This window comes from Cricetulus griseus, chromosome 2 (genome assembly GCF_003668045.3).
Source record: "Cricetulus griseus strain 17A/GY chromosome 2, alternate assembly CriGri-PICRH-1.0, whole genome shotgun sequence".
NCBI classification, from domain to species: Eukaryota; Metazoa; Chordata; class Mammalia; order Rodentia; family Cricetidae; genus Cricetulus; species Cricetulus griseus.
In genome coordinates this window covers 179,541,584-179,564,743 of record NC_048595.1, presented here as the reverse complement: position 1 = coordinate 179,564,743, position 23,160 = coordinate 179,541,584, and positions in this window count along the sequence as shown.

Sequence of the window (23,160 nt, the reverse complement as noted above, 5' to 3'; positions counted from 1 at the left end):
TTTTAGGTCATTCAGTAGACTCTTTGTGCCAAGAGTAAAAGTCCACCTAATTATCTAGTGGGAGATGGCACATGATTATGTAACCTTTGCTTCAGAAGAGCCTGTGCTAAAGTTCCTGCTGCTCATTGGCTATAGAATTTTGTTGATGGCTTGACCTCTGCTTTGGTTTAAACATGTCTTTCCAAATGTCACATACTGGAACTCTAAGTCCTCAATGCCACATTGCTGCATCCAGTGCAAGGTGTTTTACTCCTGTGTAGCTTAATGCCTTTCTTTTCAAAATATCTTAATCTTTAGTAACTTTTAAAAATGGTACTTATGTATGTGTGCATGTATGTCTGTGCACCACAAAGCTACTGCACTTGTGTTGAGGTCACAAGACAAATTTCTTGAGTCTGTTCTCTTCTTCCATCTCAGGTTCCATGGATCAAACTCAGGTTGTCAAGTTTGTGGGGCAAATGCCCTACCCACTGTGTTATTTGAAAGTCCTGTTAATGCCTTTCTTGTGTTGTTAGATTAGTGCTTGAGCTTTGAGCTGTCCTAATTTTCCTTGACTAGATAGTGACTGTGTGGCTGTGGAGGAAGCAGGCTGTCACTCATGTCTTGTCCCTTCTGCACACTGCCACTTGATCTTCTGACTGCTGTGTCAGGAAGCTGAAGCTGTGTGGGACTGTCATCTTGGATTTCAGCTGCCAGAGCTGTGAGCCTAAGTGGATTTCTTTCCCTCACCAATTATCCAACGTTAGGAACTTTTTATTACATATAGATACTACAAGTACATATTACAATGGAAAGTTGACTGAGAAAACCTCATCAAACTTATTTACATAGGTATAATGTAATGAGAAATTTGTTGTAAGAGTAAAATAAAATAATGTAAATTAAAAGGTGTCTAGCATATACTAGGCATTTGAATTAGCTATTGTTTTGCAGTAATTCTTATGGTTAGTACTTGGATATTTCTACTCCTGTCCCTGTGGTACAACAATCAGAGCACACTATCTTTCTAGCTTCTCTTACTTGGTGCTTCTGTGCCTATTATTCTCCAAATATGCTACAAATAAAGCTATTAAAAAGGACATTGCAATGTTGGATATTTTAAGTTAAAGTTGAGTTTTTCTTAACTTGTATGAAGTTGGGGTTTTGTTTTTGTTGTTTTGTGCTTTTTATTTGCTTGTTTGCATATTTCACTTCTTACCTGATAACCCCTGGGTATGCTCATTTTCCATCATGGCTGAAACTATCATAGGCTGCAAGAATCCCTCTGCTATTCTAATAAGTTGTTGTGAAACCTGAATGTAAACGGTCACAGCACCTGGCGCTATTCAGTGAGGTCAGTTCTTGAGCCAGTGCTAATTCTCCTTCATATTATTCTGCATCATGAAGTCCTCATCCCCACTGTACTGATTCAAACTGTGAAGGAGAAAGTAGGTGTTGAATAACTGGAATGATGTCACTTCAAGGTTATCATTATGCTTCTTCAGGATTTTCTTAATGCCATTGATAGTAGAGGTCCTCAAGGAGTGTACCTTGAGGCCATGGTTGCTATAATCCAGATGCCTGATGAACATGTAGAGGGTGTATGCTGGCAGACATGGTATGCATGGTGTCTGACAGTATCTGAGGCTTTATTTCTGTCACCAGACTTAGGATGAGGAAGCCCTTGTCCCCTTTGTGTCATCCCAGCCAGCTTTGGAAGTCCTTCTCACTCTGCCAGACTGTGATGTTGTGTGTTCTCTTGATCCTCCTGTCACTTTTTGACATCTATGCCAATGCCTGGGCTGCTTCAGAATCCTGGACCTCCCTCATGCAAATCTTCAGCTGTGTTTTCAGCTTCCTCTCATTCTCTTCTAACTTTTCCACAAGTTCTTTAAAATCAAGATTCTCCTTTGTCAGATGAGGTATCTCTTGCTAGTCTACAAAATCCACCTGAACCTCTTGAGAGAGCATCAGTGTTTGATATAAGGTCTTTGCCTGATTGTCCATCTTCATTCAGGGACTCCACCTGGATGGGAAACTCTCCATATCCTTTTCATGCTCCAGGCTCTGAGTGCAGTTGGGACTCAGCAACCTGTTTATCTGGAAAATATCATGAAAGGTCTTCATGGTTTTTTCCTTGTCTATGAGACTCTTCACTGTTGTGAGTATTTGCATTAACTCTTCTTCAAAACTGTAGTAGAATTCGGAACTAAAATCATATGGTCCTGGGCTTTTGAGGGGGACATCAATTTTAATGACTACTTCTATTTCACTAGGGGTTAGAGGTCTGCTTAAATTGCTTATCTGATCTTGATTTATCTTTGATAGACTTTACTATTTAATAGAGTACAGTTTTTTAAAGTTCTTAAGATTCTCTGTAATTCTTCAGTGTCTGTTGTTATGTCACTAATTTTGTTAAATTAGATATTCTCTTTCTACCTTTTTGTTAATTGGGATACAGGTTTGTTAATCATTGATTTTCAGAAAAAAAAAACCAACTCTTTGCTTCATTAATTATTTGTATTGTTCTCAATTGTTTCTATTTTATTAATTTCATGCCTGAGTTTGTTTATTTCTTGCTGTGAACTTCTTTTGGGTCTGATATCCTTTTGTTCTACAGCTTTCAGGTGTAATGTTAAGTTATTGATATGAGATTTCTCCAATTATTTTATGTAGGCAATTAGTGTTATGAACTTGCCTCTTAGAAGCACAATCATTTTATTCTGTAAGTTTGGGTAAATTGTGTATTGGTTTTCATTCAGTGCTACAATTTACTCTCTTTCTTGACTCATTTTTTTCATTCGGTAGTGAGCTGTTCAGTTACCACAAGTTTGTAAGTTTTCTGTTGTTGATATCCAGCTATAATCCATGGTGGTCAGATAAGATACAGGCTGTTATTTCAGTTTTTTGTATCTATTGAGACTTTCCTTGTGTCTGAGAGTGTGATCAACTTTGAGCAAAGTGCTGTGAGGCACTGAGAATAGGCATATTCATTTGTGTTTGTGTAAAATGATCTGTAAATATGTTTGGCCCATTTGGTTTATAGTGTCAGCTCCAACTTGGCTTTGTTTAATTTTTCCTGGATGCCCTGTCTATTGGTGACAATCGTAAATTAATTTCACCTGCTATCATTGTGTGAGGGTTAATATGTGATTTGAGCTGTATTAATATTTCTCTTACAAGCTTGGGTGCCCTTGTGTTTGGTACATAGTTGTTAAGAACTGCAATGCCCTTTTTGTGGATTTTTTTCCTTTGATGAGTATGCATTACCCTTCCCTATCTCTTCTTATTAGTTTTGGTTTGAAGTTCATTTTGTCAGATATTTAAATAGCTATACCAGTTTGCTTCTTAAATCCATTGGCTTAGAATATCTTTTTTTATTTTTTTTACCTTGACATAATGTTTACCCTTGATATGGAGATGTGTTTCTTGAATGCAGCAGAAGGATGGATCCTGTTTTCATATTTATTCTGTTAGTCTATGTTTTAGAAGATGCCCATACGCTGCTGAGAAAATTGTATATTCTGCAGTGCTTGGATGGGATATTTTATATATGTCTTTTAGATGCACATGATTTTTATCTCACTGATCTCAGATATTTATCCTAATTTTTTATTCAGAGGAGCTGTCTATCAATAGAGTGTGGAACTGAAATACCTATTATTGTGTTGTGTCTTTTTGTCTAGTAGTGTGCATTTTATGGAATTGGATGCACTTGTTTATGGTGCATATGTATTTAAAATTCTGGTGTACTCTTGATAAATTTTCTTATTTAGTGTGAAGTAACTTTATCTGTTCTCACTGGTTATGATTTGATGCTTGCCTTGGAATATAACAGTGACACCATCTTCCTAGTTCCATTTGATAGGAGGACTTTTTTTCTATTCGTTCACTGTAAGACAGCCTCTGAGTTTGATGCTGAGGTACACTTCTTGGAGGCAATAAACAGATGGATCCTATCTTAAATCCAGTTACTCTTGGTATTTTGATTGGGAAATTGAGAAATTTATAGTCCAAGATGTTATTGAAAAGTATTGTTTAATGTTGGATCAGAGGTGCATCAGTAGAGAGAGAAGTTCACCAAGATGCTAACCCTTCATTTTCCAAAGGAGCAGAGAAACTCAGCCTTCTTAGGAAAGGCTGACACAGCTAGCTCACTCCAGTTTCTGTATTCAAACATATACAAGGCAAATTGGATTCCCATAATCAAAAGTCAGAGCTACAGGTGTTGTAGAACCAAGATCAGTACAGCTGCAAGCAGATTCTCCAGAGAAACATTTCTTCAAGGTTTAAACAGTTTCAAAACATCTTATCAGTCTCTACTGATCAACCCAAACTTAGCAAAGTCTTCGCCGAACTATTCTGTTAAAGCCAAAAGTAGGCTTCACTATACATTTCACTTAAAGCCAGACATAATGGCTTTATTTTATATATTACTACAGAAAGGCATAAAGCAGTCCCTGTCTTTTTGGTCGATCGTGTACTGTATGGTGTTTTCCTATTTGTTATTCCTGTAACTACTGGTCTAGTATGATTTACTTTTCCTGTAGCCTCAGGGATAGTACTTTCTGTTGTGGAATACTCTTTTTGGACACTGTGAACATGTGTCTCTGCTACGGCACCTTTTGATTGGTTTAATAAATAGCTAAATTGCTAATAGTAATGCGGGAGAGGATAGGCAGGATTTGGGGGGAGAGAGAGGAACTCAGGCGGAAGAATCTGAGAGGTGGGGAACTGGCCAGCCAGACACAGAGGAAGTGGAATGCACAGTACTGAGCAGAAGTAACTTGCCAAATGACAGAATATAGATTAACATAAATGGGCTAATTTAAGTTATAAGAGCTAGTTGGGAACAAGCCTAAGCTAAGGCCAAACTTTCATAATTAATAAAATGTCTCTGTCTCAGTGTCATTACTTGAGAGCTGGCAACCCAAAGAAAGTTTCACTTCAACTTTCTTTCTGTCTGAAGGACTCCTTCAAGCTTTTGCAATAGAATTTGCCTTAGTGGCCATGAATTACCTTTGTCTGCTTTTATCTACTTCAATTATTATATTTCATTGTATTGGGTTAATAATTCATATTGGCAGCTTTCTTTCATACCATAAAATATACTGTTTCAACGTCTGGTGGTTTCTAAGTTTCTATTAGAAATCATGGTGATTCTGATGGGTCTGATCTTACTGTGATATGGTGTCCAATATCTAGTAGGGAAAGTCTTTTCTGGTCTTATCTGTTTGATGTTCAAAATGTTTCCTGAATCTATATGGGTATCATTTTCTGTAGATTTAGGATGTTTTGCTATGGTCTTATGAAAATACCTTTGTGGTGCTTTAAATGAGAAAAGTCCCCCATAGGCTGATGTATTTGAACACTTGGTCTGCATTTCATGGTGCTCTCAGGAAAGATTGTGGAACTTTTTGGAGAGGAACCTAGATGGAGGAAGCATAGCGCTGGTGGCAGCTTTGCTTCCTGTGCATGAAAGAAATGACTTCTCTGCCTCCTTCTTCTACACCATGTCCAGCTTCCCTGCCTGGATGGACTCTTATCTCTCTTGAACTATGCACCCAAATAATGTTTTTCTCATTTAAGTGTCCTTGAGTAATGTTATTTTATCACAGCAATAGAAAAGCAACTAATTTTGTTTTTAATCCCTTTAGCATGAAAAATTTCTACTTCTCCTATGCCAATAAATAAATCATAGATTAGGTATTTTTATAGCCTCTTATAGGTCTCAAGTGTTCTGTTGAGACATTTATTAATTTATTAATAATTTCAATTTTTCATTTTATTCTTCCCTTTTATTCATTCTTTTGTGAAGTACAAAGCACATCTTTTTCAAAGGATTTTTGTAGTGTTTCATAATCTTGAATGTTCTGTTCCTACTTTCTATTTATTTATAAAAATTTATTGATTCCTATTACCATATCCTTGTCATCCCTCTGTGTTCTCTCCTTGACCTTTTGATGAGGCTGAAAGCCCTTGTTTTAGAGAGGAATTCACAGACACATGTGCATACAACAGAAACCTTATGAAGCACAAATCTTCTGCATGAATGGCTTTAATCTAGGAGCGTGGAAAGAGATGAATTGTCAAAACAGACAAGACTTTTCTCCTTTATCAAACTTCCTAGGTTTGGTCTGTTGTTGCTTGCTTGCTTGTTTGTTTTGCTTTTCCTCAGATGGGATCTTGCTATACATTTCTGACTGGCCTAGTATCTGTTATACAGCCTAGGCTGGCTTTGAATTTATGGCAATCCCCATGCCTCTCATCCTCTTTAGTGTTGGGATTATAGGTTTGTGCTACTGTATATTGCTAGATTCCTAGATTTTAATGTACATCCTCATTATCTATTTTTTTTTTGTATTTGTTCACCACCCAAAAAAATTCTCTTTCTGCTTATTCTTATGTAAATACATCCCTTCATTTCCCACCATCATGTTACTTGTGACTGGTCAGGTATCTGTACTTTGCTTTGTGATTATACATAGAAAAGGCTTCTCTGTCCTACTGTGGAAACCATACCTTTCTCAAATGAATTCTTTGTGTTTAGTCTGGAATTAACATGCAATTATAAAAGGGAAGATTTGGAAATGAGAAACAATTAAGTGAAAATAACTGTTTGCATAACTTTAGTCAGAAACTCCAGTCAAATTTTGTTTTGGGGGGCAGTTTGTCAAGGGCAGAGGAGAGAAGCAAGGGGAGAGGGAGATGAGTGAGTTGGGGAGCATGATGTGAAATCCACAAATAATCAATAATAAGTTAAAAATAAAGTAAAATACTCACTCTGGGTTATCTTGATGTGCATTGCTTTCCAGTGCCAGTTAGATAATTCATACTTAGTTACTGTAGCCAGTTACATCAGGATACCTTAAGTTTGGGGCATTTCTATAGAACATAAGTGTCTCTAAGTGCCTACTCTGCCTTCTTCACTGCTGTCTTTAGTACATTGGCTAATAGTATAAGTGATAGTATAGAGTAAGTGATAAAAATAATAAGAGAAGAATGAAGGAATGGATACAGATTCTAATTTCCTAACTTGATTGTGTGGACATAAAAATGACTATATTTTCAATTTGTGGCTTCACATCCTGAGGACATAAAAAGCTCAAGTGTGAGGAGTATCCTTCTTGAGCAAGAATGACACCCCTATATTACAAACCTGAGAAACACCCCACATATTCTGAGATGAATAGGTAATGTGGCTTTTCCAGGGCTATATGTCTTCAGGAGTTTGCTGTTATCGGAATGAGCTGTGGTTAACCTCACTCTGCCCTGGAGAATTTGAAAGGAAGCACACACTGCCACTGGGGAATGGTTGGTCTCACTGTACTTTGGTGCTCTCTTTACCTGAGAAGGCAGTCTATCTTTACAGATATGTGCAGTCCTTTCATGTATTTCCCCATGCTGCCCTCCTGGCTACCTAACTATTCTTTACTCTTATCAAACAGATCTTTTCATTGTTATGATGGCCTAGTTCTTCTTGGACATAACCAGTGTTTGTGGAAGCAGGAGGCTCTTTGTGAGTTTGAGGCTAGCCTGGTCTGCATAGCAAGTTCCTGGATAGCCAGGATAACATAGGAAGTCCTTATCTCAAATCACCAATGAAGAAAGAAAAGGAAAGTAATTTGCTCTGATTCCTGGTTTTCTTCCCTCTTTGGCCAAGCCATATTCTGTTGCATCAATTTCCTGTTACACACAAACCAGTTTTTTTTTTTTTTTTTTGGTTTGGTTTAGTTATTCAAGACAGGTTTTTTTTCTGTGTAGCTTTAGAGCCTATCCTGGTACTAGCTCTGTAGACCAGGCTGGCCTCAAACTGACAGAGATCCACCTGCCTCTGCCTCCAGAGTGCTGGGATTAAAGGCGTGTGCCACCAACACCGGCATAAACCAGTTTTAAGTTCTTCCTTCTTCCACACTGAACTCTTCCTGAGCTTGGACCACATGTCTTTAATTTCCATGTTGCCTTTGTTTGTCTCATTGCCATATACTCTGAAGATGCTTTTAATTCAGATGTAGGTGTGTTTGACTGGGGTTGGGGTTGGGGCTAGCATCCCACAGAGCAATCATGGAAGCAATATTTCTCTCTGAGCTGAATGCTCTGTCTGCCCTTTCAGAGAGTCCTCTCTCTGATGGACCTTGATAAGTAACATAATCTGTGCTTCTGTGCAGCTATTCACTAAATAGATGCCTCAGAATACGTATATTTCTTACATATGTCTTTTTGTTATCTACCTCAGAACACAAGCAGTCATCAACCAGTGCTAAATTTAGCCTCTTCCAATTTCAGGAAAAGAAACACTTGTTTTCAATATTCTGTCCTATATTCTTGACACAAGTCCTTTTAATTTTGTCAAGTTAATGGATATTTTAAAATAGTTATTATTAGCACTTCATTACTCTTATCTCCCTCAGCAGTGCAATTCTAAAAACTTTCCTAGGATCTTTTGTTCACATTGTCAAAGGGTATTTCCTTTTGTTCCTTCTATATAAAAAAAGTCAAAGGTGCTCAACACTGTGCTTTTTTCATCTAGTTCACCCTCTACTAAGGGTTCAGACCTCTGGAGAGCAATCTTAGTTAGTTAGGTATCTTCAATTCTCCACCTTGAAGAAATTAAGATTAGTTTTTGCCCCACTTTCCCAGCATATCTCAAAGTTACAAGGAGACAGCAGCGATACCCAGATGGAAGCCAGCTGGTAAGTAGTTCTTCATAAATCCTCCCCTTCACTTCATTATGTGTGTTACTGTGTATGTATATATTGACGTGTGTGTGTGTGTGTGTGTGTGTGTGTGTGTGTGTGTGTGTGTGTGTTTGCATGTGTGTGCAGGTCTTATCTGACACTATCCCATGGGGACATGAACAAATATGCCCCTGCCCCAGATAGGGAACCAACAACAGACAAACTACAGATCTTCACCAAAGTACAACTTGCTGAACCAATGATTTGTATTGCTTTACTAGAAGAGTCTGTATCAGAGGCTGTGTAGGGGATAGAAATGACTCAAAGACAGGTCCATCACCAAAAGCCCAGCCCAGAATGGGTGACAGCTCACCAAAGCTGGAAAAATGGAGCACCCTGCACACCTGATGGATATCTGAACAAGGTGGAGTGTCCTTTCCTAGCTTCTCAGTTGATATGAGCCATTTCAAGGCAGCTTCTCAGGTTATTGCTTCTTCTAGGAAGTTGAGCAGCTCTCAGAGTATCTCCTAGCTGTCTTTACTTTCAGAATGGAAGAGCCTAAGGAACTGGTAAGCTTCAGTGGCTCCTTAAGCTATTTTGAGTTGCTTGGGTCCTGCCTTAATGAGATGTCCTGCAGGATGGATTGCACCACCTTGTAGAATGTCCTATTGTTTCTCCTTTCTGTGAAAGCTTTTGTCCAAGAAGAAAAGTTAAACTTTTGGAGAAACTGCTACACAACAGTAAATATGCATATACCATGTGCCAGAGGTGAATCTCTGTTTTCATTCAATGTGACCCATCTACTTTGGTTTTTTGAGACTGTGTCTCACATTGTTCTGGAGCTTTTCATTAGTGTGGATAGCCAGTAAGCCTTACTAATCTGCCAGACTCTGTTAACAACCTTGAGATTGTAAGCATTAGCCTTCATACCCAGCTTCTGCAGGAGTTTTAGGATTCAAATTCAAATTCAAATCTTCATGGTTGTGTTTCTCCTCAGATCCATTTCTACCTTTATGCTCTTATTTATATTTAGGTTGCTATATTTAGGTTCCTTAGTTATATATAGGTGGAAATATAGATATTGGGGGAATTATAGATATATAGCTATATATAGGTATATGTATATATAAATAGATATAAATAAAGATATATAGTGTGTATCCTATAATATGCCCTTTTCTATTTATTAATTTATTGCTCTCAGTGAATCTTGTATTTGGAATTGCAGGATTTCATACATTAGACCTAGAAGACTAAGGATAAATTATTACTGTGCTGCTATAGATAATTTCTTCTGAAGAATGGATGGACTTTGGATAGAGATAGAGAGTATGTTTAATAACAGAACACAGATTTTCATTTTTGTGTATTATTTGTGCATGGGAGCAATAGGTCTTAGTAAACTGGGAAAATCCCACATTGCAAAACTTAAATATATAAACTAAATATATAGAATAATGACTAGAGAGAAGAATCTTTATCTTTGTTTTATCTAACCTCTGTCAGATCCTCTCTTAGTGGTTTTGAAATGTCTGCACTCCCACTCAAATGGGGAATGAATTTTTTCATAAATGTTAATTGTCATGAAATTTCAAACTTTCTCTTTACTGAACTTTCCTCTTTCAAGTTTATTTTACATCCTGACTGAATTGTCCCTGCCTCCTCCTGTCCCCTTCCTTACTTCCATCTCCCCTCCATCCCCCAAATCCACTCCTCTGTCTCTGTTCTTTACTGAACTTTATTGTTGTACTCTCTCTCTTTCTCTCTCTCTCTCTCTCTCTCTCTCTCTCTCTCTCTCTCTCTGTCTCTGTCTCTCTCTGTCTCTCTCTCTGTCTCTCTCTCTCTCTGAAACTTTTACTTCTCTTCAGTTGATTCTGCTTTAATTCGTTTCTCAATCTGTTCTGTTTTCTGTACCTATAACATTCTTTCCAGTCTTCTCTCTCTTACTCAGATCTTCCAGACAAAGTCTTAATCACAGACCATTCTTATTTACTTTCTTTTTTTAACAAAACTCTATGACTTTTTCTTGGTTATAACAAAATAAAACAAGGCACTCTAATTTTATAGAAATGTTTTTTCACTTGCAAAAACAAAATACTTCCTTTTTAAAAAATGACAGCTTATGAAAATCTTGGCGACCTGAAATAAACACATAGAATGGTTAAAGCTTGCTGATTAATTTATTTTTAAAATGCAAGTTGCAGGAGAAATCAAGGAGTCTTTCTGGTTACAGCAATGGGTGATGTATTCTCTGTGTTGTTTGACTGTGAATGTGATGGGAACAAATATTGAAGGTAAAAAAGAGGGAAATAATTGTCTATTGAGAAGGATCTGTTTTTAGCTTTAACAACCTTGTAAACTACAATGGCTTCTGAAAGGATCTATAAGGACAGATTCATGCTGAGAGTCAAAGATAGACATGGCTAAACCCATGTCTATGTTTCCCATAAGAGAAATGCATTGAAATGAGAAAACAACAATCACATTATGATTGTTTCATGGAACATCCATGTTCATGGTAATGGCAACTCTTTAAGTGCATGAACACACACTTGACCATCACAACAAAATGTGAAAGTCTATTCTTGTTGCTATTCTATTGTTCTGATAAGACATCATGACCAAGAAAGTGTTTAAAGTGGGCTTATGGTTTCAGAGGGTTTAAGCCCATGGTGGCAAACAAAGGAATGGAGGCGGGAATATCTAAGAGCTCACATCTTAATCCACAAAGAGAGAGAGAGAGAGAGAGAGAGAGAGAGAGAGAGAGAGAGAGAGAGAGAGAGAGAGAGAGATTTGTGGTCATACCTAAATGCAAAGGAATTTAGTCCAACTTTAAAAATCCCCATAATTTTTCATAGTCTCAATATAATTTAAAAGACCATAGTCTTTTCTGAAGCTCAAGAAAATCTCTTACTTGTAACCTCCTGTAAAATCAAAAAGCAGAGCATATATTTCCAACATTCAGTGGACCAAAATATATATCACCATATAGGGCAGAGTGATGAAATACTGGAACAATACAAGACTGAAACCCAGCAGAGCAAACTCCATGTCTGCTTCAGAGAGATTAGATGTTTCTGCTTCCAGCTTTGCTACCTAAAACTTACATCTCACGCTTGGGCTGGTTGCAGCTTCCTGTGTGCAGCTTTCTTTGGCACATGTCTCATGCTGGCATCTCCAATATCTTGGGGTCTTAAATGCAATCTATACTTTACCTTCACAACTTTGCACAGTGACTTCTCCATTCAGGGACTCCCCTGCCACATGCCTGTCCTCTGTAGCTTTCTTTCATCTTGGAGTAATACTCTATAATCCCTATATTCATATTACCTTTATACTCTAAATCTAGAACCATTGGTCAACATTGCCTGGTCCTGTTGACTACTTGGGATGAAGCCTGGAATCATTGAATTATATTTGCATTTTAGAAACAATCTTATTTTACATATTAATTCTGTTCCCTCTCCCTCCCATCTTCCCATGCCCCTCATGGACCTGCCTCAGCCCACTCCCCACCCACTCCCCAAGGATGGTGAACCTTCCACAGGGGACCATCAAAGTCTGTCACATCCTTTGGGGGAGGGCCTAGGCCCTCTTTCATGTATCTGGGATACAATAGTATCCCTCCATTAGGAATGGGCTCCCAAAGTCCATTTATGCTCTAGGGATAAACACTGGCTCCACTGTTAGAGGTCACATAGACTGCCTAGGCATCCTAGCTGGAACCCACATTCAGAGAGCACTGTGAAAATAATATGAGAATAGTAATTTGAAATTTAAAGATAACAATCTATCATGTAGAAATTTCCAAGAAACACATAATTTAAAATGAACTAAATATTTGAAACAAAAATAGTAAAAAAAAAAAAAAATTCAACCTTGGGCTGTGACAAATGTATTGAATTAGAAGAACAAATCTATTGACCTTGAAACAGTGGATATTATCTAACCTCAAGACAAAAAAATAGATGCATTAAATAGAATGAATAGAACCTTAGAAAACTCTGGTACACTAGCACATGCACAAATGGAAATAGAAACCCTCAAAGGAAACAAAATAGAATTTAAGTAGAATAAAAATTATGTAAAGAAAAAAACTGACCAAACCACTAAAAAATTAAAGTTTAAAATAAGTTAGAAACAACAACATTATTAAAAAAACAAAATTTTCTAATCAGATGGAGTGAATAGTACAACTAATGATTGCCATCTCAGCTAAAGCAAAGAAACTATAAGGAATTGGATATGTTCAAAATGCCTAAGGGGCAAAATCTGACTTCCAAGTCTTTGTATCCAGAAAAATTATTATTGAAAAATAATGGCATTCCAAGACAAGCAAAATTTAAGTACTTATTGGTAGATATTCCAGAGCCTGATCTCGCATTCTTCGGTCCAACTCAACAATCCAGGATCCTTCCTGTTATAGATTAGATGTTGCTTCTCCATGAATTCTCCATGCCTTTGGTTTTACTCTAGGATGAACTCAAACATGTCACTGTTTCATTACAATGGTAACATTGGGTCACAGCTTAATTTTCCAGCGGTGAGTTATCTGTACCTTTCCTAAGGAAGAAGTAGGCAATGAAGGCATAAATCTCTTTGGATAAATTTTATTTGACGACATTTCACTTACTAAAGATGACAGAAGTGGATGTTACAAATTAAAGCAGCAAAGATGTAGAAGGGAGATGTATGAATGTCTCATAATGAATCAGAGCCAGATCCATTCACCAAAGTAATAAACTCCACCTTCATGACTTACATTTCCCTTAAATGCCAGTACTGCATATATAGTAGCTGGGATTTCAAAATTACAACTCTACTAGCATTGTGAATGACTCCAGTTTACAATTAGGCAGAATAACTGAGTAAGAAGCCAGAATATATGGCTCTATTCAACACATGGCACTAATGAGATTATTTCTCACATAAATCACATGACAGTTTCTTCATTAGAAAACAGGAAATCAATATTTAAAGCTCCTTAATTTTCAGGCCAACAGAGATAATGCCCATTTTCATGATACTGAATCCATGGGAAGTGTATAGCTGTATTTCAGTTTACACTACATGGTAGGTTATAACAAATGCCTGGCTAATTTGGAAAAGCAAACTCTTCATGCTTCCACTTGAGAAAGTTGATTGAGAAAGAGACATGAAAACTGAGATAAATACTCCATTACCTTTTAAAAGCAGGAGACAGCTATGTTTTCAGAGATTAACCTGTCAAGCACCTTTGGGAAGAGAATACAAGCAAAAGTTGGAGAATCTGGGACACTTGCCTCTGAAGATAAAATTTGGTGCAAAAATTCCCTGAGAGGTGAGAGTGCAATATCCACATCCAAGTCAGTGATTATTATCTAAATGCATAGGCAAAATGCACCTTGTTCTGTCTTTAATAACATGAGTCAGAACTCAAGCACTCACACAAACACACATGGAGACAGCTAAATTTGATCTATTCAGATGGTCAGGTGAGTTAGCTGGTGTCAATATGGAAAAATAACTACTAGCTTTGCCATTCAAGTTGGTCAGCTGAGCATAAACATCCAAAGACTCCATGGAGACCACATGGTATACAATTACATCCAGGATTACTTGATTCTATCTCTTGGAAGACCATTCATGCAAGCTAGAGTATTAGTGAAGCAGAGTAACTCTAATAACCCCAAGCTATCTGCCTTATGAACTTGATCCACAGTCATACAAATCTCTAGTAAAACAGCTACTCCCTGAAACAGAACCTGTTGGATCCTGTCCTGGCAAAATACTGCAGCCAATGAAATGGATATCTAGTTCTAGAGTCCAAGTTCTTAGACTGAGTCAGTGTGGCCCCTGTCTACTGCTTAATCTAGTGTTTGATGCTCTGTTCATAAATCCAAATTTAATTACTTCTGATGCTTCTGTAGTTTTCTGAGTTTGAAGAGGACATTGCCATTAGAGCGGGTAGCTTGCCTAAAGGCAAAGAGGCTGTGAGTAATATATTTGAAAATGTAACATGGAAATAAGTTGGATTTATTTGCCAATTAGCTTTATCAGGTCATTTTTTTTCTCTACTGCCTCAGGCTCCATATTACTGAGCTGAGCTCATTCTCTTTTCTAATTGGAACATTGTCTTCATAGCCTGCTCTTGGGATCCCATATTAGTTTTCTATGACAATTGTAACAAATAAGCATACACAGTATGGCATAAAACTGTATTAATACTGTTTATGTTACTATGCTAGAGATGCGAAGTCTGAAACCAGACCCTCTGAGCTGAAATCAGGTATTAGGAAAGCACTTTCCTACCACCAATAGTCTTAGGAGAGACCCCATTTATTGACCCTCCTAGTTTCCATGACTGGCAGCAATTATTTCAGTCTATGCCTTTTTCTTCATATAAGCTCAGTGTCTGTGTCACATGTGTTGAAACTTAGAACACAACACAAAAATCCAGAATAATCACTCTATAACAGTAAACATCTTCTAAGGTTCTTTGTCAAAGTAAAACAGCATTTGCAGCTTTCATGGATTCAGACCTGATAACTGTGTGCTATAATGCAGTCTAGTACACACTGTGGATCTGATATTTGTTCATTGTTCAGGTGTTTGGCTTATAGGTGTTTTTCCATTTGAAATCATACATGTGTAATTAATTAACCTACTTCAAATTCAATGCAGTAGTTCGATCCTGTATAATCCTAATAGAATTCATCTACTCCAAGAAATCCTCCCATTACCAACTCCTGGATTAATAGTACATTGAGATTTAGACTTTCATCTGCCACAATTTAAACTAGATTTGTACTTCACTTAGCCTAGCCTAGCCAAACATGTGTCTCTTTGACTTTGTCACATTACTCTGGCCATGCTTCTTAGAAAAAAAAAGAAAGAAAGAAAGAAAGAAAGAAAGAAAGAAAGAAAGAAAGAAAGAAAGAAAACAACTATCTAATAAAACCCACTATGTACAACATCCACTCTTCATTGAACTTGATAGAGTCTGTGACAAAATTGCTGTCACTTCTTATAGTTAGTTGTATTTAGCTATCATTAGGGGCCATTCCCATGCCTCATACTACTGACTTCCAGTTTAAAGGTATTTAAAGGAGTTTAAAGGTTTCTTAACATGATTTCCTTTTAGAGAAACAATGAACAGATAATGTTTCCAGGTTGACCCTCAAACATCTCTTTTTCTTTTATCACCTGAGAATCCTTCAGCTAGCTCTCTAATTCCCCTAATTTTACACTGTATCCTAGTACTTTTTTCACAAAGAATAGCACCTTGCTGCCAAAGTTCTGGTCTCCTGCTCTTAAATACTCTCATTTATGTTTCAAAATCAGTATCAGATGAACATCTATTAGCAATAGAAAATTTTAGATATGTTGAGTGAGAGTGAAATCTACTAAGCTAGAACCTGCATTTCCATAATATCTCTAGGCAATTTGTATTGACATTAAAATCTGGGAAGTTCTATCTCAGCCAAATCAACTTTTGCCACATTTAAGTTAATAATTTGCAAAAGTATGTTTCTTTTTCTACTGGAATTTGTCATTTCATTCAGGTGTTAGCCAAAGACCACACCAACCTCACAAATCTTTTTGTTTACTGTGAAGAAGACAGAGAATGAGGTGATTAGGCTAATTGAATGAGGGGTTCTTAATGAAAAAAGAAAATTTTGATAATGGACAATAAATTAGTATAAAATACCCCTTGCATGGAGTTGTAAAAAAAAAAAGTGGGAACACATTAAAATTAGCTATTTATTGAGACATGGTTCACATAGGGCATCAAATGTCAGTTTCCTAAATCTACTTATTCAGTATTTCTGAATCATATTAGACAATAAGCTGCATCAGTAAATCATTTGTTGTAGTCCTTCATTAAAAGGAAATTTTGAATACATTACTTTTTATTATAGGTTAATTATCATTAGTTTTGTTGGTACATAATTCTGTTACCAGTTGTGTTAAAATATCTTAAGAAATTTTCTACGGATGATCCATCCAAAAATGTCTGTAAGGTCTTGAATCACAACTTGTATCCCATTATACCCAAATTACTGCCTGTTGGAGTCTGTCAGCATGGCATTATACATGATTAATTCTTTCAAAGAGTGAACAAAAATTATGCATTATTCTAATATCAAAGGGAAAGCACCAATAGCTTTTATTTGGTTGTTTTTACCCAAAATAGTGTTTGTGTTTAAGTAAGCATCAGTTTTCTAAAATTAAATAAAGAGATTAAAAAAGATTGATTGGTTAATACATAGTTACAAGTATATTGAATAACAAAATATGTATTAAAAATACACTAAGTGAAAAAAATGAAAACTTCCCTCAGGCTGAAAGACTTTCCCACTTTTGCATGTTTTGTATACCCCTTAGGTAGTTTCTTTCTGTCTTATAATCATTTTTAGAAATCTATCTTACATTGCTTATATTTTGTATAGGTAATTCTTAACATTTGAAATGCTAGCTATAAACTAAACACTACTATCACAAAAGAAGTTTGTAAATTTTAGGTTATGTCGCTAACTTCCTTTTACAAATAACAGAACAAAGATAGAAGCATTATTTTACTTGGCACATATGGATAAGTGCGGAGTTTTTCTTCAGACACTGCTATATATATTAATTATTTAAAATAAATTCAAACAAAGCAAAATAGAACAGTAAACAAGAGATTCTGCAAATGAATTGAAGTTACAAAGTGTTGTGTGTCTCGGGACTGTATGTCAGAGTATGACTGCAGCATTTTGGTGGAAGGTGACAACTCGGCCTTAGCCTTCCTTTTCTGTTGTACAGAACTCCATGAGAACCAAAGCCTCCCTGAGTTTCTTCTGGTACTACAGGCAGCTCTGCACATGCCTCTGTCCTCCATGGTCTCTAAAACACCTTAAAGGCTTTTAAAGCAACCCACAGAGCTCTAATCCTCTGGTTTTCCTTTTAAGTTTCTGATGATCATCCTATTAGCTTACAGCAAATGCAAGGCATTTTAAGGATTAAAAAATGATCATGGAGTTGTAAAAATACCCTAGTGACAGTTGTTGAACTGTATGTGTTCTAATTCAGGTCAGATAAAGACATACATAGAGAAACCAGAATAAACATCTTGATTTCTAAGTTGGTTCCAAGCAGGTTTTATCCATTTTCTACCAGTTCTGTACTCTGTAGACAGAGCTAGATTCATAGTTTTCATGTCTGCCACAGTCACTCGTGAATGGTGGAGGTATCAGATTTTCTGTCTCTCCATTGTAATGACAGCCATTGTTGGACAACCCAGACTATATCGGGTAAGGCAACCTAATAAAATCTTTTTAGGATATCTTCAGTTCTTCTCCTCTAGAGAAACCTCACTAAAACATAGACTATCAGACTTTTAGGCTACACTTGGGCCTGGAAAGGAAGGATGAATATAAGACAATTAAAATGCCACAGGGCTAGCTTTTTTGCCAATATTTATCTATTTCAAATGGCAAAATAGAAAATTATTGCATTGTTGTTTAATGGGTTTCCACACAACTGTTTTGCTCAGGGTCTGATTTTCCCACCAGCAGTAGATACTTACGTTTGTAATTGCCAAGATAAACAATTTTTAAAAAGGTGATCTTTGACTTGTTTTGTTAAACCAATGTTAAATGTATATATAACCACACTTCAAAAAGATTTTACTTATTTTTATTTATGTGTGTACCTGCATTAGTTTATGTGTGCCATTTATGTGCAGGTGCCTGGGGAGGCAGGAAGAAGATACTGGACTCTACTCTGGAACTGGGGTTATGGGCAGTTGTAAGCATTCTGATGTGGGTGGGCAATGACCTCCGACATACTGCAAGAGCAATATATGTTCTTAATCACAGAGCTATCTCTTCGGGCCCTAGAACCAGAGTCTACAGACATTTATTTTGCCACTCAAAAGTTATTTTACATTTAGTTTAACTCAAATTCACTGAACTTTAGAGATTCATCAATATTTCAATAAATACAATGCTGCCCAATCTTCCAATTGTGAAGTAATTTTTAAAAGAATTGTTTTTTGAAAAATAAAACAATTATTCTCTAAATATGTCCCATCATCCATTTGTTATGTTACCAACAAGTATTCCCCCTACCCCTTTCCTTCTGTATTGAATAGACATTTTCTATGCCTATAATTTAGCTTATTAAGCAACAATAAATACCCAGTGTTGAGAAGCATCACCCCAAGAAAACTAATGTAAATAGCATTAAAACAATATGAGCCAGGCATGGTGACATGACTGGAACCCAAACACCCAGGTGACTGGGCTACAGGATGAGATGCTTTCTCAAAACAACAAAACCAACCACCGCCTGCCCATCACCACCCACCCTCCCATTCCTCATCCCCTTATCATTCCTCTTCCCCCTAATATACCTGTGTTCTACTAGCTTTCCTCCTTAGAAGCTGTGCTAATAAATACACAGCAACATGAATATTGTCCACATCAGTATATTCCCATGCTCTGTTTGGTAAATGTATACATTATATGCTGTTAAGACATTTCTGCCCGTTGTAGCATTTATGATTTAGTTTTCTTATAGTGAAAAGTCAAGAAAACCTCTCTTCCAGCTTTTTTTTACATCAACCATAGTTTATTACAGGTGGGGGAGGGGAGAGAGAGGAAGGCAAGAGAAAGAAGTGAGTGAGAGAGAAGAGAGGAAGGCATGAGAGTAGGAGAAGAGAGTAGGAGAAGAGGCTCTTCTAACTTTTTAAAACTGCATAGTATACCTTTTGTATAAGGATTTGTTGGCATATGGCCATCTCTGTCTGTCTTTGGATTGGTTATGACTGTTAGTTATCTACAGCAACACAGATTATGTGAATGGAAATGTCTAAACTATTTGCTTTCTGGATTGTAGCAGAAAAATTGACACTGAATAAGAGCAACCAACAGAATCATAGAAATACATTCCTAGAATCATAGCTTCCCTGGCTGTTTGTGAGATCAAAGCAGGTAACAGAAAACACAATAATATTATTAGTAGGTAGTCTGATTATGACAGAACTACGACAGTAGTGCCAGGGATCCAAAGATTCATAAGCTTGGTTTCAGTAATGTATTCAATTTTTGAGGGCCATTCATACTAATCATGTTCATAGGAAGTTGATGATTAAATTATAAATTAGTAAATTACTTTTAGAGGTTTTGGTTATGATAAGTTTTGTTCTTTCTTGTACAGAAGGATTTTTGGGAAAATTTATTAACTTTGTTCAGGAAATTGTAAGAACCTTAGCGCAAAAGAGATTGAATGAAGTTTCACAGAATGTCTTCTGTATTAAAGAATACCTTGGAATCTTCATATGACTAATCATCAATCTTAAGAATGATAAAGAAAGAAAAAGGAAAAAAGAAGCAAAGTGTTATGTGTCTGACCTCCGGTAAAAGACCATAGACTCAATCCAATTTTAATTCAAGGATTTATAGAATACTGTTAGCAGGACAATCTCTGAGTCAAACTTGAGATTGCAAAGAGAAGGTGGAGCTGGGAGGAAAGATTTTTAAAGGTAAAAACCACAGGAAGACCTTGAAAACCAAGATTTTCTCTGACAAGATTAGGTAGTCAAGGTGACCTATATGGCTAAACAAACAGTTTGCAGAAGCCAAAAAAAAGCAGTTCACCATAACATAACACACAGACAGAATCTATAAATGGTCATGGCTACACATCCCTGGGGTGGGGTTCACTGAGTCAGGGTTAATGAGAACTTATCTTTCAGGGACTGGAATCAGAGACAATGGGTAGTGAGTACCAAGATGGAGGTCTAGCATAAAATGAAATTTATTTGGCCATCACACAAGAGAAACTAAAATTATATTAATTGATTGAAATGATATGTTGAAATAAAACCTGATCACAGTTAGAATTCTTTTCCACAAAATCATAAAATGTTGAGTATTAAGATAGAAGAAAACTATGGCTCTCTTAGTAGCCATAAAAAACTAATATTACCTCAATCAAGCAAAAATGGACTCAAAGTAAACTTAAGAGAAATATTTTTTCAAAAGAATACTCATATCACATTTTAATGGCCTGCTTAATCCTATATTATTTCAAATCAATAGCAATGCAAATTTCAATTCTACACTGAAATTAAGTTATTATCTAGACAATATAATGATGCAAAAATAGAACAAGTGAGATTAATATGTGAAGTAGAAAAATACACTTAAAATATAATAGAACAATCTCTTTGGAACATTCAGTAAAAACAACTGAGAGTGTATATTGGGCTTACTCATTCCTCATCATTATTTAGTGAATGGAAAGAAAAAAATTAAATGTTTATTTGTAGCAGATACCAAAATATAAAATTCTCATTTATGAACTCATTAAATTCATTTAAGATATCTCAGCTTTACTGCCACTAATAAACAAGACATTTTGTTTAGCAGTTACATCCAACTTTATTAAAATCCTAGACAAATTGCAATTATGATTAGAAAAGCATGCACTGGCCCACACCCAGCACAAGCCAAGCTCTCTGTGGGCTAGGACTAGAATATTTAGGACCCACACTCCTGCTTTTTTGAAGTGTCTCTCCAATTCTTGTAAACCATTGGTTAGGTCATTTATTGACCGATGTTTAAGTATCTTTTCCCCCTTTTGTTTTATTTTCAACCCCAATATCTTCATTTCTTTTCCTCCAAACACACCCATTATGTCTTCCCCTTCCTTCTGCTTCCACCTCACTGAAGTCAGTGCTCCTGAGTCAGAGTCAAGTGGAGAGCTCTGCAGTCTCTCACATCCTTCTTCGCTTCCTCTCACATAGTTGTACCTTAGAGGAAAAATGGGAAGAGAGCCAAAAGAAACCACTGCTTTCTTCAACTCGTGTCACCCAATTAAACATGCAGTTCCCTCCTCATTGATTTTATTCATTTAAACCTCACCTTAGCCTTTGCCGATTATTTAAGACATTGAAATGATGGGAAAGTTTCACCTTCTTTAATACTCTGAGAAACATTTTAGAAGACAAGTTGCCAGAGGAATCACCAGAAATTACTTCATTCATACCTTCCAGGAAGTCCTTGACAAATCCTGGACTGCAGGAGTGTAGGATGGGATTGACTCCAAATGTTTGAATTAGAAAATACATGAAATGAATGTGCTAGAATTGTGTGCCTTCCAGAAACACACTCAGATTGGAAATTCTGTGATAAAATGATGTTTCTGAGGAAATCTAAATTGTGGTTTCTTTGTGTTTTTACAGCTCCTTACTTTCATGCAATATTTTATGGTCTTATTCTCCCCAACCCATTCCTTTTCCTTATTTCCCCTTCTACACTTACTAATTCCTTTCTGCTCAACTACCTCTGCCCCAACCCCATTTGTGTATGTATATGCAAGTCTTATGCAGTGGTCTCCATTGCTGTGTGATGGAAATGGCCATTTTACATCCAGAAGAGATATTTTAAAGTGCTGTTTCCATCCTCTGGCTCTTAGAGTCTTCCTGTGCACCTTCTGCAAAGTTCTCTGGTTTCAAGATTAGGTAATGCGGGGGTCTACTGTTTAATGTACTATTTACATCTGGGCACTCAGATTTCCATTATTCTCAACATTATGATGCTATTAGTTTCTGTCTTAGCCATTTCTCAATGATGAAAGAGGCTTCTCTAAGTCAGAATTGTATTTGTCTATGTGTACCAGCATATATACGTTTAGTAAGTACTTTGATTGCTTGTCCATTTAGCAAAACATTGGTAGTAAATTCTCTCATATGCCTATGACTGTCCTAGCCAAGTTTTGGAACAAGTTTATAGTAGCAGGAATATATATATAGTTCCTCCCATGGAGCTGGCTTCAAATACAAACAGGTAACAGTTGAACGTGCCATTATTGCACCTGTGAGTCCAAATTTTGGCTGGCAGGTCAGCTTTGTAATTAATACACAGGGTCTAAATCTGACTTAACTCGATAATAGCTTTTCTTCTGCACCAGTCACATGGCACCTTTTGGAAGATTTCTGGCCAGTCCCAGATTGATTTTGCTGACCTACATCTGAAATATGCACTGTCTTCAGCAATGGAGTTTTAGTGTATAGCTCTGGTAGTGGACAAGAGCTTTGGAAGGAGCCCATATATTTTTTTTTTTTTGTCAAACTCTGGGGGCTCTCTGACCAACACCGCATACAGAGATATCCCACACCTGGCATTGGGATTTGGGTTTAATACCTACAAGTCAGCATCAATGTTGTTCACCCATGTAGTATAGCTCCTTTAAAAGATTTTTTTTCCTTTTTTTTTGTTCATAAAGTAGAAATTTCTTATAGGTATTGGTTTACATACTGCACCACCTTTTCTCTGCTCCTCTATCCCTATTCCATTACTAGCAGCCCCTTTTTATTGGCTAGAATCCTTATGGAATTGCCATTTTTCAAAACCCAGAATTTCATGGCTGTCATGTTGTTTGCTCACCTGTGCAAGGCAGGGCATGATTGAGTTTGCTGCTAAGACTAAAGTTTTTTTTTTATGTAAATCCTTTCAGGTTCCTTAACTTTTAA